The sequence below is a fragment of the Heptranchias perlo genome, chromosome 3, assembly GCF_035084215.1.
Source record: "Heptranchias perlo isolate sHepPer1 chromosome 3, sHepPer1.hap1, whole genome shotgun sequence".
NCBI lineage: Eukaryota > Metazoa > Chordata > Chondrichthyes > Hexanchiformes > Hexanchidae > Heptranchias > Heptranchias perlo.
The window spans coordinates 26,812,459-26,824,747 of NC_090327.1; the positions used below are offsets into that span (position 1 = coordinate 26,812,459).

General features: G+C 45.4%; 1 protein-coding gene across 1 annotated transcript in view; it reads left to right on the top strand.

Annotated features, from left to right (window-relative positions):
* Positions 1-12,289, top strand: part of fam135b (family with sequence similarity 135 member B) — a 392,147-nt gene that overhangs the window by 5,184 nt on the left and 374,674 nt on the right. The gene's annotated exons all lie outside the window — the stretch shown is intronic.

The following is a 12,289-nucleotide window of genomic DNA, read 5'->3' on the forward strand; positions in this document are numbered from 1 at the left end:
GGAGGGGGAGAGGAAGACTGGGGAATGGAGGTCGGAGATGTGGGCTAAGGGGGAGAGGGGGAGACTGGGGAATGGGGGTCGCAGATGGCGGGTTAAGGGGGAGACTGGGGAATGGGGGGGGAGACGGGTGTGGGGGTCGGAAGGAGAGAGGGACTGGAGGTCAGGAGATTGGAGCTCGGCTGGGAGGGAGAGAGAGCGAGACTGGGAGCTAGGGGTCAGGGGAATTGGGGCTAGGACTTGGGGAACTGACGGAGACTGTGGAATGGGGTAGGGGTGGGGCCCAGCATTTCCTGTAGAGCAGGAAGCAGCAGCAGCAGCAGCAATGTGGTGAGTGGGAGCGGCACCAAGAGTAGAACAACAGGTAAATTGGCGAATGAAACTTTACTGAGGGTAAATGTGAAAGATTGTTTCGACTTATGGGAGATGGGGAACAAGGGGCCGGAGACTGAGAATTCTCACTGGAAGAAGGGGGATGGGAGAAGGAAGGTTTTTGCACGGAGGGCTATTAAACCATGGGATGCTTCACCATAAATGGCTTTTGAGGCAAAGACTAGAACATCATTTAAAAGGGAATGAGATAAGTATTTGGAAAAGGGGAATAAAGAAAGAAAGACTTGCATTTATATAGCACCCTTCATGACCTCAGGACGTCCAAAAGCTCTTCACAGCCCATAAAGTACATTTGAAGTGTAGTCACTGTTGTAACATAGGAAACGCAGCAGAAAATTTGTGCACAGCAAAGTCTCACAAACAGCAATGTGATAATGACCAGATAACTTGATATTAGAGTTGTTGGTTCAGGAATAAATCTTGTCCAAGACACCGTGGAGAATTCCCCTGCTCTTTTATTATTCGTTCATGGGATGTGGGCGTCGCTGGCGAGGCCGGCATTTATTGCCCATCCCTAATTGCCCTTGAGAAGGTGGTGGTGAGCCGCCTTCTTGAACCGCTGCAGTCCGTGTGGTGAAGGTTCTCCCACAGTGCTGTTTGGTAGGGAGATCCAGGAGTTGTTGCAGTGCAACGTGTGGATGGTACACACTGCAGCCACGGTGCACCGGTGGTGGAGGGAGTGAATGTTTAAGGTGGTGGATGGGGTGCCTATCTAGCGGGATGCTTTAACCTGGATGATGTCGAGCTTCTTGAGTGTTGTTGGAGCTGCACTCTGACTGTTAAAGTGCTGGTCTAGATAGGGGCACTGTTCTAACTCTTGCAAGGGGTCTCTCTTTTATGTCACTTTTGAGGGCGGGCACAGGGACTGGTATTGGCTGGGAGGACACAAATAACCTGCCAGAAGTGTTAGGGAACCAAGGGTCTGGTGAGACAGAGGAACTGAAGGAAACCAGTATTTGTAAAAAAAATAGTGCTAGGGAAATTAGTGGGGCTAAAGGCTGACAAATCCCCAGGGCCTGATGATCTACATCCCAGAGTACTAAAGGAAGTGGCCCTGGAAATAGTGGATGCATTGGTGATCATCTTCCAAAATTCTATAGACTCTGGAACAGTTCCTACAGATTGGAGGGTGGCAAATGTAACCCCACTATTTAAAAAAGGAGGGAGAGAAAAAACAGGGAATTACAGACCAGTTAGCCTAGCATCAGTAGTGGGGAAAATGCTAGAGTCTATTATAAAGGATGTGATAACAGAACATTTGGAGGGCATTAACCGGATTGGACAAAGTCAGCATGGGTTTATGAAAGGGAAATCATGCTTAACAAATCTACTGGAGTTTTTTGAGGAGGTAACTAGTAGAATAGATAGGGGAGAACCAGTGGATGTGGTGTATTTGGATTTTCAGAAGGCTTTTGATAAGGTCCCACACAAGAGGTTAGTGTGCAAAATTAAAGCATGTGGGATTGGGGGTAATATACTAGCATGGATTGAGAATTGGTTGACAGACAGGAAACAGAGAATAGGAATAAACGGGTCTTTTTCTGGGTGGCAGGCAGTGACTAGTGGGGTACCGCAGGGATCAGTGCTTGGGCCCCAGCTATTCACAATATATTTCAATGATTTGGATGAAGGAACTAAATGTATCATTTCCAAGTTTGCAGACGACACAAAGCTGGGGTGGAATGTGAGCTGTGAGGAGGATGCAAAGAGGCTCCAATGTGATTTAGACAAGTTGGGTGAATGGGCAGATGCAGTATAACGTGGATAAATGTGAGGTTATCCACTTTGGTTGTAAAAACAGAAAGACAGATTATTATCTGAATGGTGATAGATTGGGAAAAGGGGATGTGCAACGAGACCAGGGTGTCCTTGTACACCAGTCGCTGAAAGCGAGCATTCAGGTGCAGCAAGCAGTTAGGAAGGCGAATGGTATGTTGGCGTTCATTGCAAGAGGATTTGAGTACAGGAGCAGGGATGTCTTACTGCAGTTGTACGGGGCCTTGGTGAGTCCACATCTGGAGTATTGTGTGCAGTTTTGGTCTCCTTATCTGAGGAAGGATGTCCTTGCCATGGAGGGAGTGCAACGAAGGTTTACCAGACTGATTCCTGGGATGGCAGGACTGGCGTATGAGGAGAGATTGGGTCATCTAGGCCTATATTCACCAGAGTTTAGAAGAATGAGAGGTGATCTCATTGAAACATATAAAATTCTAACTGGACTAGACAGACTAGATGCAGGGAGGATGTTCCCGATGGCTGGGGAATCCATAACCAAGGGTCACAGTCTCAGGATACGGGATACGCCATTTAGAACCGAGATGAAGAGAAATTTCTTCACTCAGAGGGTAGTGAACCTGTGGAATTCTCTACCACAGAAGGCATGGAGGCCAAGTCATTAAATATATTCAAGAAGGAGATAGATATATTTCTTAATGCTAAAGGGATCAAGCGATATGGGGAAAAAGCAGGAACAGGGTACTGAGTTAGATGATCAGCCTTGATCATTTTGAATGGCGGAGCAGGCCCGAAGGGCCGAATGACCTACTCTTGCTCCTATTTTCTATGCTTTATGACTATGAGTTACATATAGACTATCGGTGAGTTATCGGATCACTGTTGTTTAGGAGGGGAATCTGAGTGTTATCAGTATTACTATTAGTTATTGGCGCCACATCAGTAAGTTACTATTAGTTATTGGTTGAATTTTTCCACCTCTCGTTTCCACCCTGTGAATCCCTCTCCCACCTTCGGTTTCCCCTCTTGCCAGCACTCAGTTTCCCGTCTTTGCCTGCTCGCGGGTGGCCTCCTGCTTCTTGGAACTTCTCACACAACGGCTGCTGGTGCGAAACCATGGGCGAAGATACTCAACTACAGGCAACTCAAACTTCATAAGGTAAATGCAATAATTTGCTGATATCACATGATCAAACCTCCAGGAATATCTCCAACCAGAGTTGGCCACCCTACCAGTACCCAGAGGACACTGGTTCACAGTAAAAAAAAAAGAAAACTGCCAAAAAATGGAGTATTCTCATTTAGAGAGGTCATGACGATGGTTGTGCAGGAAGTGGACATTTATTGGCCAGCTGAAGTTGTCGTTATGAATTTGGGGCAGTGCAAGAGAAACTTCACTCTGGATCTAACCTGTGTCTGTGCTTTTAGTATCATTCTAATTTGGATTTTGAAAAGCCAAATGTTAGAACTAAATTATTTTGAAAGGATAACATTTCATATTTTAACATATTTGCTTCTTGGGGATCAGGGTTTCGATGACCTTAAGACTACATTCCACAGTCTTCCCTTCTACAGTTTACAGCATTTTAAAGCCCCAGCTGGTCCCACTTAACCACTATCATTATTTACCTTGTCCACTTTCCTATTCTCTTCAGTGGTGTCCAGCACTGCAGGCCTTGGCCCTTCACCCATTTTTTTTCAATTGCAAAATAAGAACATAAGAAATAGGAGCAGAAGTAGGCCATAAGACCCTTCTAGCCTGTTCCGCCATTCAATAAGATCATGGCTGATCTTCTACCTCAACTCCACTGTTCCGCCCTATCCCCATATCCCTCTATCGCTCTCAGTCTTGAATATACTCAATGACTGAGCATGCACAGCCCTCTGGGATAGAGCATTCCAAAGATTCACAACCCTCTGAGTGAAGAAATTTTTCCTCATTTTGGTCCTAAATGGCCGACACCTTATCTTGAGACTATGACCACTAGTTCTAGACTCTCCAGCCAGGGAAAACAGCCTCTCAGTATCTACCCTGTCAACCCTCTTAAGAATTTTATACGTTTCAATGAGATCACCCCTTATTCTTCTAAACTCCAGAGAATATGGGCCCATTCTACTCTATCTCTCCTCATAGGACAATTCTCTCATCCCAGGAATCAATCTAGTGAACCTTCGTTGCACCGCCTCTAAGGCAAGTATATCCTTCCTTAGGTAAGGAGTCCAAACCTGTACATAGTATTCCAGGTGTGGTCTCACCAGAGCCCTATATAATTGCAGCAAGACCTCCTTATTCTTATACTCCAACCCCCTTGCAATAAAGGCTAACATACCATTTGCCTTTCTAATTGCTTGCTGTACCTGCATGTTCACTTTCTGTGATTCGAGTGCAAGGACACCCAAATCCCTCTGACTACCAACATTTCTTAGTCTCTCACCTTTTAAAAAAAATTCTACTTTTCTATTCTTCCTACCAAAATGGATAATTTCACATTTCCCCACATTGTACTCCATCTGCCACCTTCTCGCCCACTCACTTAACCTGTCTATAGCCTCTTTGCGTCCTCCTCACAGCTTACTTTCCCACCTAGCTTTGTATCGTCATCAAATTTGGATACATTACACTTGGTCCCCTCATCTAAGTCATTGATATATATTGTTAACAGCTGAGGCCCAAGCACTGAATCTTGCGGCACCCCACTAGTTACAACCTGCCAACCGGAAAATGACCCGTTTATTCCTACTCTGTTTTCTGTCCGTTAACCAATCCTCAATCCCTGCTAATATATTACCCCCAATTCCGTGAGCCCTACTCTTGTGTAACAACCTCTTGTGTGGCACCTTATCAAATGCCTTTGAAAATCCAAATATACTACATCCACGGGTTCCCTCTTATCTACCTTGCTTTTACACTCTCAAAAAACTCTGATAGATTTGTCAAACACATTTCCCTTTCATAAAACTGTGTTGACTCTGCCTAATCATATTATGATTTTCTAAGCGCCCTGTTACTACGTCCTTAATAATAGATTCTAGCATTTTCACTACTACTGATGTCAGGTTCTGATGAAATAATTCATTTATGTCACCTTGCATACTTAATTTCTGTCTGGAAATGCTTGATGTAGATGAAAAGTATAAAATTAGAAGCTGGTCATTCCCAACACTTGTCTCTCACCTTTGAAAGGGACAAAAAAAATTCTATCTTTGGTCTCTTTTCAGCATTCACAGCCAAGAGGGTAGTTGAACAATGTTTTCCTAGGTCTCCGCAATTCCTGCTCCTGTTGTTAGTTGTTCAGTTACAGCCTAGGCTGACTCTGCCTGCAATTGCTACCCTGCTATCTCCCTCTGAGCCAGCACTTTTTCTACTGCGGCACAAATTAGATTGGGACTTCAGCTGGTGGAGGATTGTGAGTACAAATTTACCGACACTCTGTGACATAGCGCCTCCATAATACCTTTTTAAATAATCAGGACTGGAAAAATAAAATGTTTATGGAGGGATATATGATGATGTTATATTGCCATCAACCTGCTGTTACCTCTAAAAGGAAGCCAAATCTATATCTTCTAAAATATTTTGTTAAAGGTATTGCAACAGGTTGCTATCATGGATGAGCTGGTTAAGGCAATTAGTAGCCGAGCCAGGCAGTCTGGGAAAGTTCCACATTCGATTCCTTGCTTCTGTCGAATTAGCAAAGCTCAGCCAGGTAGCATCAGACGCATGACAATTGGCATCAGTACATTTAGGTATTGGGTGTGGAAATGTGGAAGACGTGTTCTCTCTCTCTCTCTCTCTCTCTCGCTCTCTCTCTCTCTCTCTCTCTCTCTCTCCCCTGATCACTATCCAGTGATCCTTACAGGAAGTGTGTGTGTGTGTGTGTGTGTGTGGATGGACGGACATCAGGTGAGGAAAATATTTGGCTTGCTTATGATGCTCTCCCATTGTAAAATAGCTTGATAGCTTGCAGTCACAGCCTAGGTCCATATACAAAGAATGGGGAAGTACTGGAGGGCACTCAATATCTGCAGTACTATAACCTTGCAAGGTGTCAGCATCTTCAGGACAAGGGGAGGGGCAAAAATCGGCAGAGAAAAATAAGAAGAAAATAAGATCTTGTATCTACCTCTACAGTTGCCTAAATGACGGAGTGATAGCAGACATTTTAGACTAGTCTCTTCCAGATAACAGGTCTTCATACTGAGGCAACACCAACTCTTCAAGGAAAAACAAAAAAATGACACTACTTTGTGGATAACTTGAAAACTGAATTAAAAAGATTTTTAATCTCATCCTAACGATGTTCTAGTGACTCCAGTGACATATGAAGAAATGTGGTTAATTTGAAAATGAAGGCTGGCAGCAGAACTTACTAGCACTCCTGAATGTAACAGCATTGAGATCTAGTAAGAAATTTTATTCCCATAATCTCAGTCTACAAAGGGCCTTTCCAATATTGTGCAGTTCAAAGTGCTAATGGAATCATTGGATGATTTTTTAAATTATTATTTTTATTGAAAGTCCAAGATGCCGCGTCAAGTCCCATAGTTAGGCATTCTAATTTGTGGACTTTATTTTTCCTGAATTCGTGGCAAGCAAACACATACTTTTTCCAGATCAAAAATGAAACGAAATATTTGCAATCTGTCAAAGTTTCATCAGCAAAACTACTTTGGAAAACAATACGCTGCTCTTAAATTAGAAAGGATCACAAACTAGTTTCACAAAGTATAATGCTGAAGGTTGACGTGCATCATTAACTGCATCTTCCCCGCCCCTAGAGAACACTGTCATGCAGGTAACTGAAGGTATGCTTTACATTTAGTATGGAGTGCTCCTTGAGCCAAACTGAGAAAGCAGCTGTGTTGTCACCCCAGGACTGAGCTTGCTAATGTTTTAAGGATTTATCAGGCTTAACTTTAATCTTGGAATTGATTTTTTTGGTATATAATTATTAGGTGTGATTGGATTAAATCCTAAAAGTAGTATGGTTACCGATAGTGCAAGCCACCGCCAAGGTTGAAAAAAGAGACGATGAATGCATTTAAATGCAAGAAGACATTAATAAACTTGCAGCATGGGCGTGTAATTGGCAAATGAATTTCAATATAGATAAGTGTGAGGTGATGCATTTTGGTAGGAAGAATAAGGAGGCCACATATTGCTTGGATAATAAGAGTCTAAGTGGGGTAGAGGAACAAAGGGATCTTGGGGTACAGATACACAAATCACTAAAAGTAGTGACACAGGTTAATAAGGCCATAAAAAAGGCAAACCAAGCACTGGGGTTCATTTCTAGAGGGATAGAATTGAAAAGCAGAGAGGTTATGCTAAACTTGTATAGGACCTTGGTTAGACCACACATGGAGTACTTTATACAGTTCTGGTCTCCATATTATAGAAAGGATATAGAGACATTGGAGCAGGTGCAAAAAAGATTCACAAGGATGACACCAAAACTGAGAGGATACACTTATCAGGAAAGCCTAAACGACTGGGGCTCTTTCCTCTAGAAAAGAGAAGGCTGAGGGGTGACCTTGTAGAGATCTTTAAGATAATGAAATGGTTTGTTAGGGTAGACGTAGAGATAATGAGCCCGATATTAGGAGGGCGGCGGGTTGGCAGCGGGGGGTTGACTGGGCGCGTGGGTAACGCGCCCAGTGAAATCGGGGTGCTCCGCACGCAATCGCAACTTGATTGAAGGTACTTACCTTTGCTTCCGGGTTTCACGCTGGAAAGCTGCGCAGTGGGCGGACTATGCATGCGCAGCATAGGCTATCAGCTGGAGGAGCCCTATTTAAAGGGGCAGTCCTCCACTGATTGATGCTGCAGAAAATAGGCAAAATTACAGCATGGAGCAGCCCAGGGGGAAGGCTGCTCCCAGGTTTAATGATGCCTCACTCCAGGTCTTATTGGATGGGGTGAGGAGGAGGGGGCGGACAGAGATCTTCTCCCCGGTGGGCAGGAGGAAGTTGCTTGCCTCTGCCATGAAGAAGGCCCAGCTCGAGGTGGCAGAGGAAGTCACCAGCACCACCAACATATCGTGCACCTGCATTCAGTGCAGGAGGCTCTTCAATGACCTAAGTAGGTCAGCCGATGTGAATACACTTACTCGTTCCCCTACACTCCGTCTGCCACATCACCGCCCCCACCTCACATCTCCTTCTGCACTGCCAACACTACTCTATTACATCACTCCTCACACCCACTCAAAGCTCATCCTCATCTTACCTGCATTTACTCACCTCGCCAGTACTCATCCCACCACTACCACTCAACCCAATCCTCATACAATCTCATGGCTCTATCTCATACTCACCCTCTCATGCATCTCTTTCACGGTCAGCCTCAATCAACCTGCCACTACCTGTGTTGCAGCCACAGGGCATGCATCACATATGTGCAGTAGAAAGCGTATGGCAAACGTTTCGTGAGCATGAAGGGGATGCACAAGGGTGTTTGAGGGTTTGTCATAGTTTTTACTTATATTTAATTTCTGACCAACTCACATTACATATTATATTGTCACCACTACTGTCATGTCTTTGCGAATCCTGTCTGGTTTGTGCAATAATGCCCTTTCCTGAGGATCACTATGAAGACCCACAACTGATGCCACCCATTGTGTCACTGCAGAGTGGGTGTAGGTGTATTTGCAGGGCTCTTTTGTGCAGATGGCTGAGAGGCGTCAGCGATGTCCCCGGTGGCAACCTGGAAAGATGCGAAGGAGAAGTTGTTGAGGGCAGTGGTGACTTTGACAGCGACAGGTAAGAAGATGGTGCTCAGGCCAGACGGGAGCAGCTCAGCATGAAGGAAGCTGCAGATGTCCACGACTACATGTCGAGGGACTCTGAGCCTCCGTGTGAACTGCTGCTCAGAGAGGTCCAGGAAGCTGAGCCTCAGTCTGTAGACCCTGTGGCGAGGGTAGTGCCTTCTACGACGCATCTCTCTTTGCGGGTGGATGTGTCACAGCACTGTGTTGTGGAGCTCCACGTATCAGAGGTGGACGGTGAGGCTGGTGATGCTGTTTGTCCTCCGAGGAGGTCATGACTGCAGCTACGGCGGCCCCCACCTGGAAGATGTACATTGGAGGGGGTCTGCAAGGTAGGTACATGTGTCTGCACACTGGGGTAAGTGTGCGAGTTTGTGAATTTTATTGTTAGGAGGAGGATGGTGGAGGCCAAACTTTGTCCAAAGTGACAGAGTGGCCTCCTGCAATGAGTGAGGGTCTCTTCCCCTCCCCCCCCCCCCCCCTCCCACCTGTCAAATGGACCTTTGCAGCTGCCACAGGCTGATGGCTGCAACACGTCCATTTGAACTGGAAGTGTTTCCCCCAGTACGGGAAACAGTCCCAGTTGTTTGGAAAATCCCACCCCTCCTAAAATATCATGTTAATCAGGTCTGTAAACGACCTGAAGCACCTACTTAATTAGTTTAAGTGGCATTCCGCCGGCTTTAATTGCCGGCGGGAGTCCCACATGCGGGGGCTGCGCGCGCATGTCAGCGCGTCACTTGGGAACCCGGAAGTGGGCGGGTTGGAGCTGGGCTCTGGACCCCGCCCCAGGAATCCCTGATTTTCAGAGCCCCCCCCACCACGAACGAACCCGCTCGGGGGTGCGAAAATCGAGCCCAATGTTTCTACTTGTGGGGGAGACCAGGACTAGAGGTCATAAATGCAAGATAGTCACTAATATAGGGAATTCAGGGGAAACTTTTTTACCCAAAGAGTGGTAAGAATGTGGAACGCGCTACCACAAGGAGTAGTTGAGGCAAATAGCATAAATGCATTTAAAGGGTACTAGATAAGCACACGAGGGAGAAAGGAATAGAAGGGTATGCTGATAGAGGTAGATGAAGTAGAGAGGGAGGAGGCTCGTGTGGAGCATAAACGCCAACATAGACCTGTTGGGCCGAATGGCCTGTTTCTATGCTGTAGATTCAATGTAAATCAAGCACAGGGTTTGAAGTCCTGACAGCATAATTGTTTAAATCATACTGATTATGTTGTGTTTGCTGACTATCATTGCAGTAGAATGAAGAGTATTATGCATACTGACTTTTACTGTGTAATACATTTCCCATTAATCAACTGACTATCATTTGGTAAGCTTCCAGCCATTACATTACATTTGTTAATCCTTCAGGTTAGAAATCATTTGCCATTGAATTGAAATGCACTACTGTAATACTTGGCCATGGAGAGGGTGCAGAAGAGAATTACCGGAATGATACCTGGAACGAGGGACTTCAGTTATGTGGAGAAACTAGAGAAGCTGGGATTGTTCTCCTTAGCGCAGAGAAGGTTAAGGGGAGATTTAATAGAGGAGTTCAAAATTCTGAAGGGTTTTGATAGAGTAAATAAGGAGAAACTGTTTCCAATGGTGGAAGGGTCAGTAACTAGAGGATACAGATTACAAAACTTGGCAACGTAGTAAATAGTGAGGAAGATAGTAGCAGACTTCAGGAGGACGTGGACAGACTGGTGAAATGGGCAGACACACGGCAGATGCAATTTAAGGCGGATAAGTGTGAAGTGATGCACTTTGGAAGAAACAACACGGAGAGGCAGTATAATCTAAATGGTACTATTTTGAGTGGGGTGCAAGAGCAGAGGGACCTGGGGGTACATATTCACAAATCTTTGAAAGTGGCAGGACAAGTTGATAAGGTGGTTAAGAAAGCATATCGGATACATGGCTTAGTAAATAGGGGATTGAATACAAAAACAAGGAAGTCATGCTAAACCTTTACAAATCACTGGTTAGGCCTCAGCTGGAGTATTGTGTACAATTCTGGACACCACACTTTAGGAAGGATGTCAAGGCCTTGGAGAGGGTACAGAGGAGGTTTACCAGGACGATACCAGGGAAGAGGGACTTCAGTTATGTGGAGAGAGTGGACAAGCTGGGATTGTTTTCCTAAGAGCAGAGATGGTTAAGGGGAGACACAATAGAAGTGTTCAAAATTATATGTGGTTTTGATAGATTAAGTAGGGAAAAGTTGTTTCTTCTGGCAAGTGGGTCGTTAACCAGAGGTCATAGATTTAAAATAATTGGCAAAAGAAGTCGAGGGGAAATGAGAAATTTTTTCACCCAGAGGGTTGTTACGATCTGGAATGCACTATCTGAAAAGGTGGTGGAATCAGATTCCATAGGAACTTTCAAGAGGCAATTAGACATATACTTGAAGAGGACTACTATATAATTCTATGATCCTAATACCACCCTGATGCACTCCAAAGTACATATTATTTAAAAAAATATGATTTTGAGATAGAAATCGTGGGGGTTATATTGGCTAACCCCCGAAATGGGGCGCTGGGATCGTGGGGCGTGATTAATCCGTGCCTGGTCGTAGCGATGCAGGCAGCACATAACATTTGTGCTGCCTGATGATTTAAATCCACATGGACTGCAGCGCTTCAAGAAGGCGGCTCACCACCACTTTCTCAAGGGCAATTAGGGATGGGCAATAAATGCCGGCGTTGCCAGCGACATCCCATGAACGAATTTTTAAAAAAATGATTGCTGCATGCAGCCAGCACTATCTGCGCTGTTGATTGGCTGCACCCATCACAGGGGGCCCAGTAATCGGGAGTGGCTAGCACTACTTAAAGGCAGCCTGTACCTATTAATGGGGAAGTGCACTATGGCTGCAGGAAGTGCTGGAAGTCCATTGGGAAGTAAATCTGTGCTGGAATTTTGTGAAGAATGACTGGGCCTGCGAGAGAACATGCACCAAGGTTCTCTGCTGATGCACTAGAGGCCTTGCTGGAGGAGGTGGACAGAAGGAGGGGCATCCTATATCCACAGGGGGGCAGGAAGCCCTCCAGACAAAGTCTCAATAGGCAGTGGGGGGAAGTAGCGGACGAGGTCAATGCCAGGAATGTCGCACCACGCACATGGATGCTGTGCAGGAAGAAGTTCATTGATTTGATATGAGTGGTCAAGGTGAATGAGTTCAACTGTCAAGTGGCATATCCTACCAACTTTTTTTTTATTCGTTCACGGGATGTCGGCGTCGCTGGCGAGGCCAGCATTTATTGCCCATCCCTAATTGCCCTTGAGAAGGTGGTGGTGAGCCGCCTTCTTGAACCGCTGCAGTCCGTGTGGTGACGGTTCTCCCACAGTGCTGTTAGGAAGGGAGTTCCAGGATTTTTACCCAGCG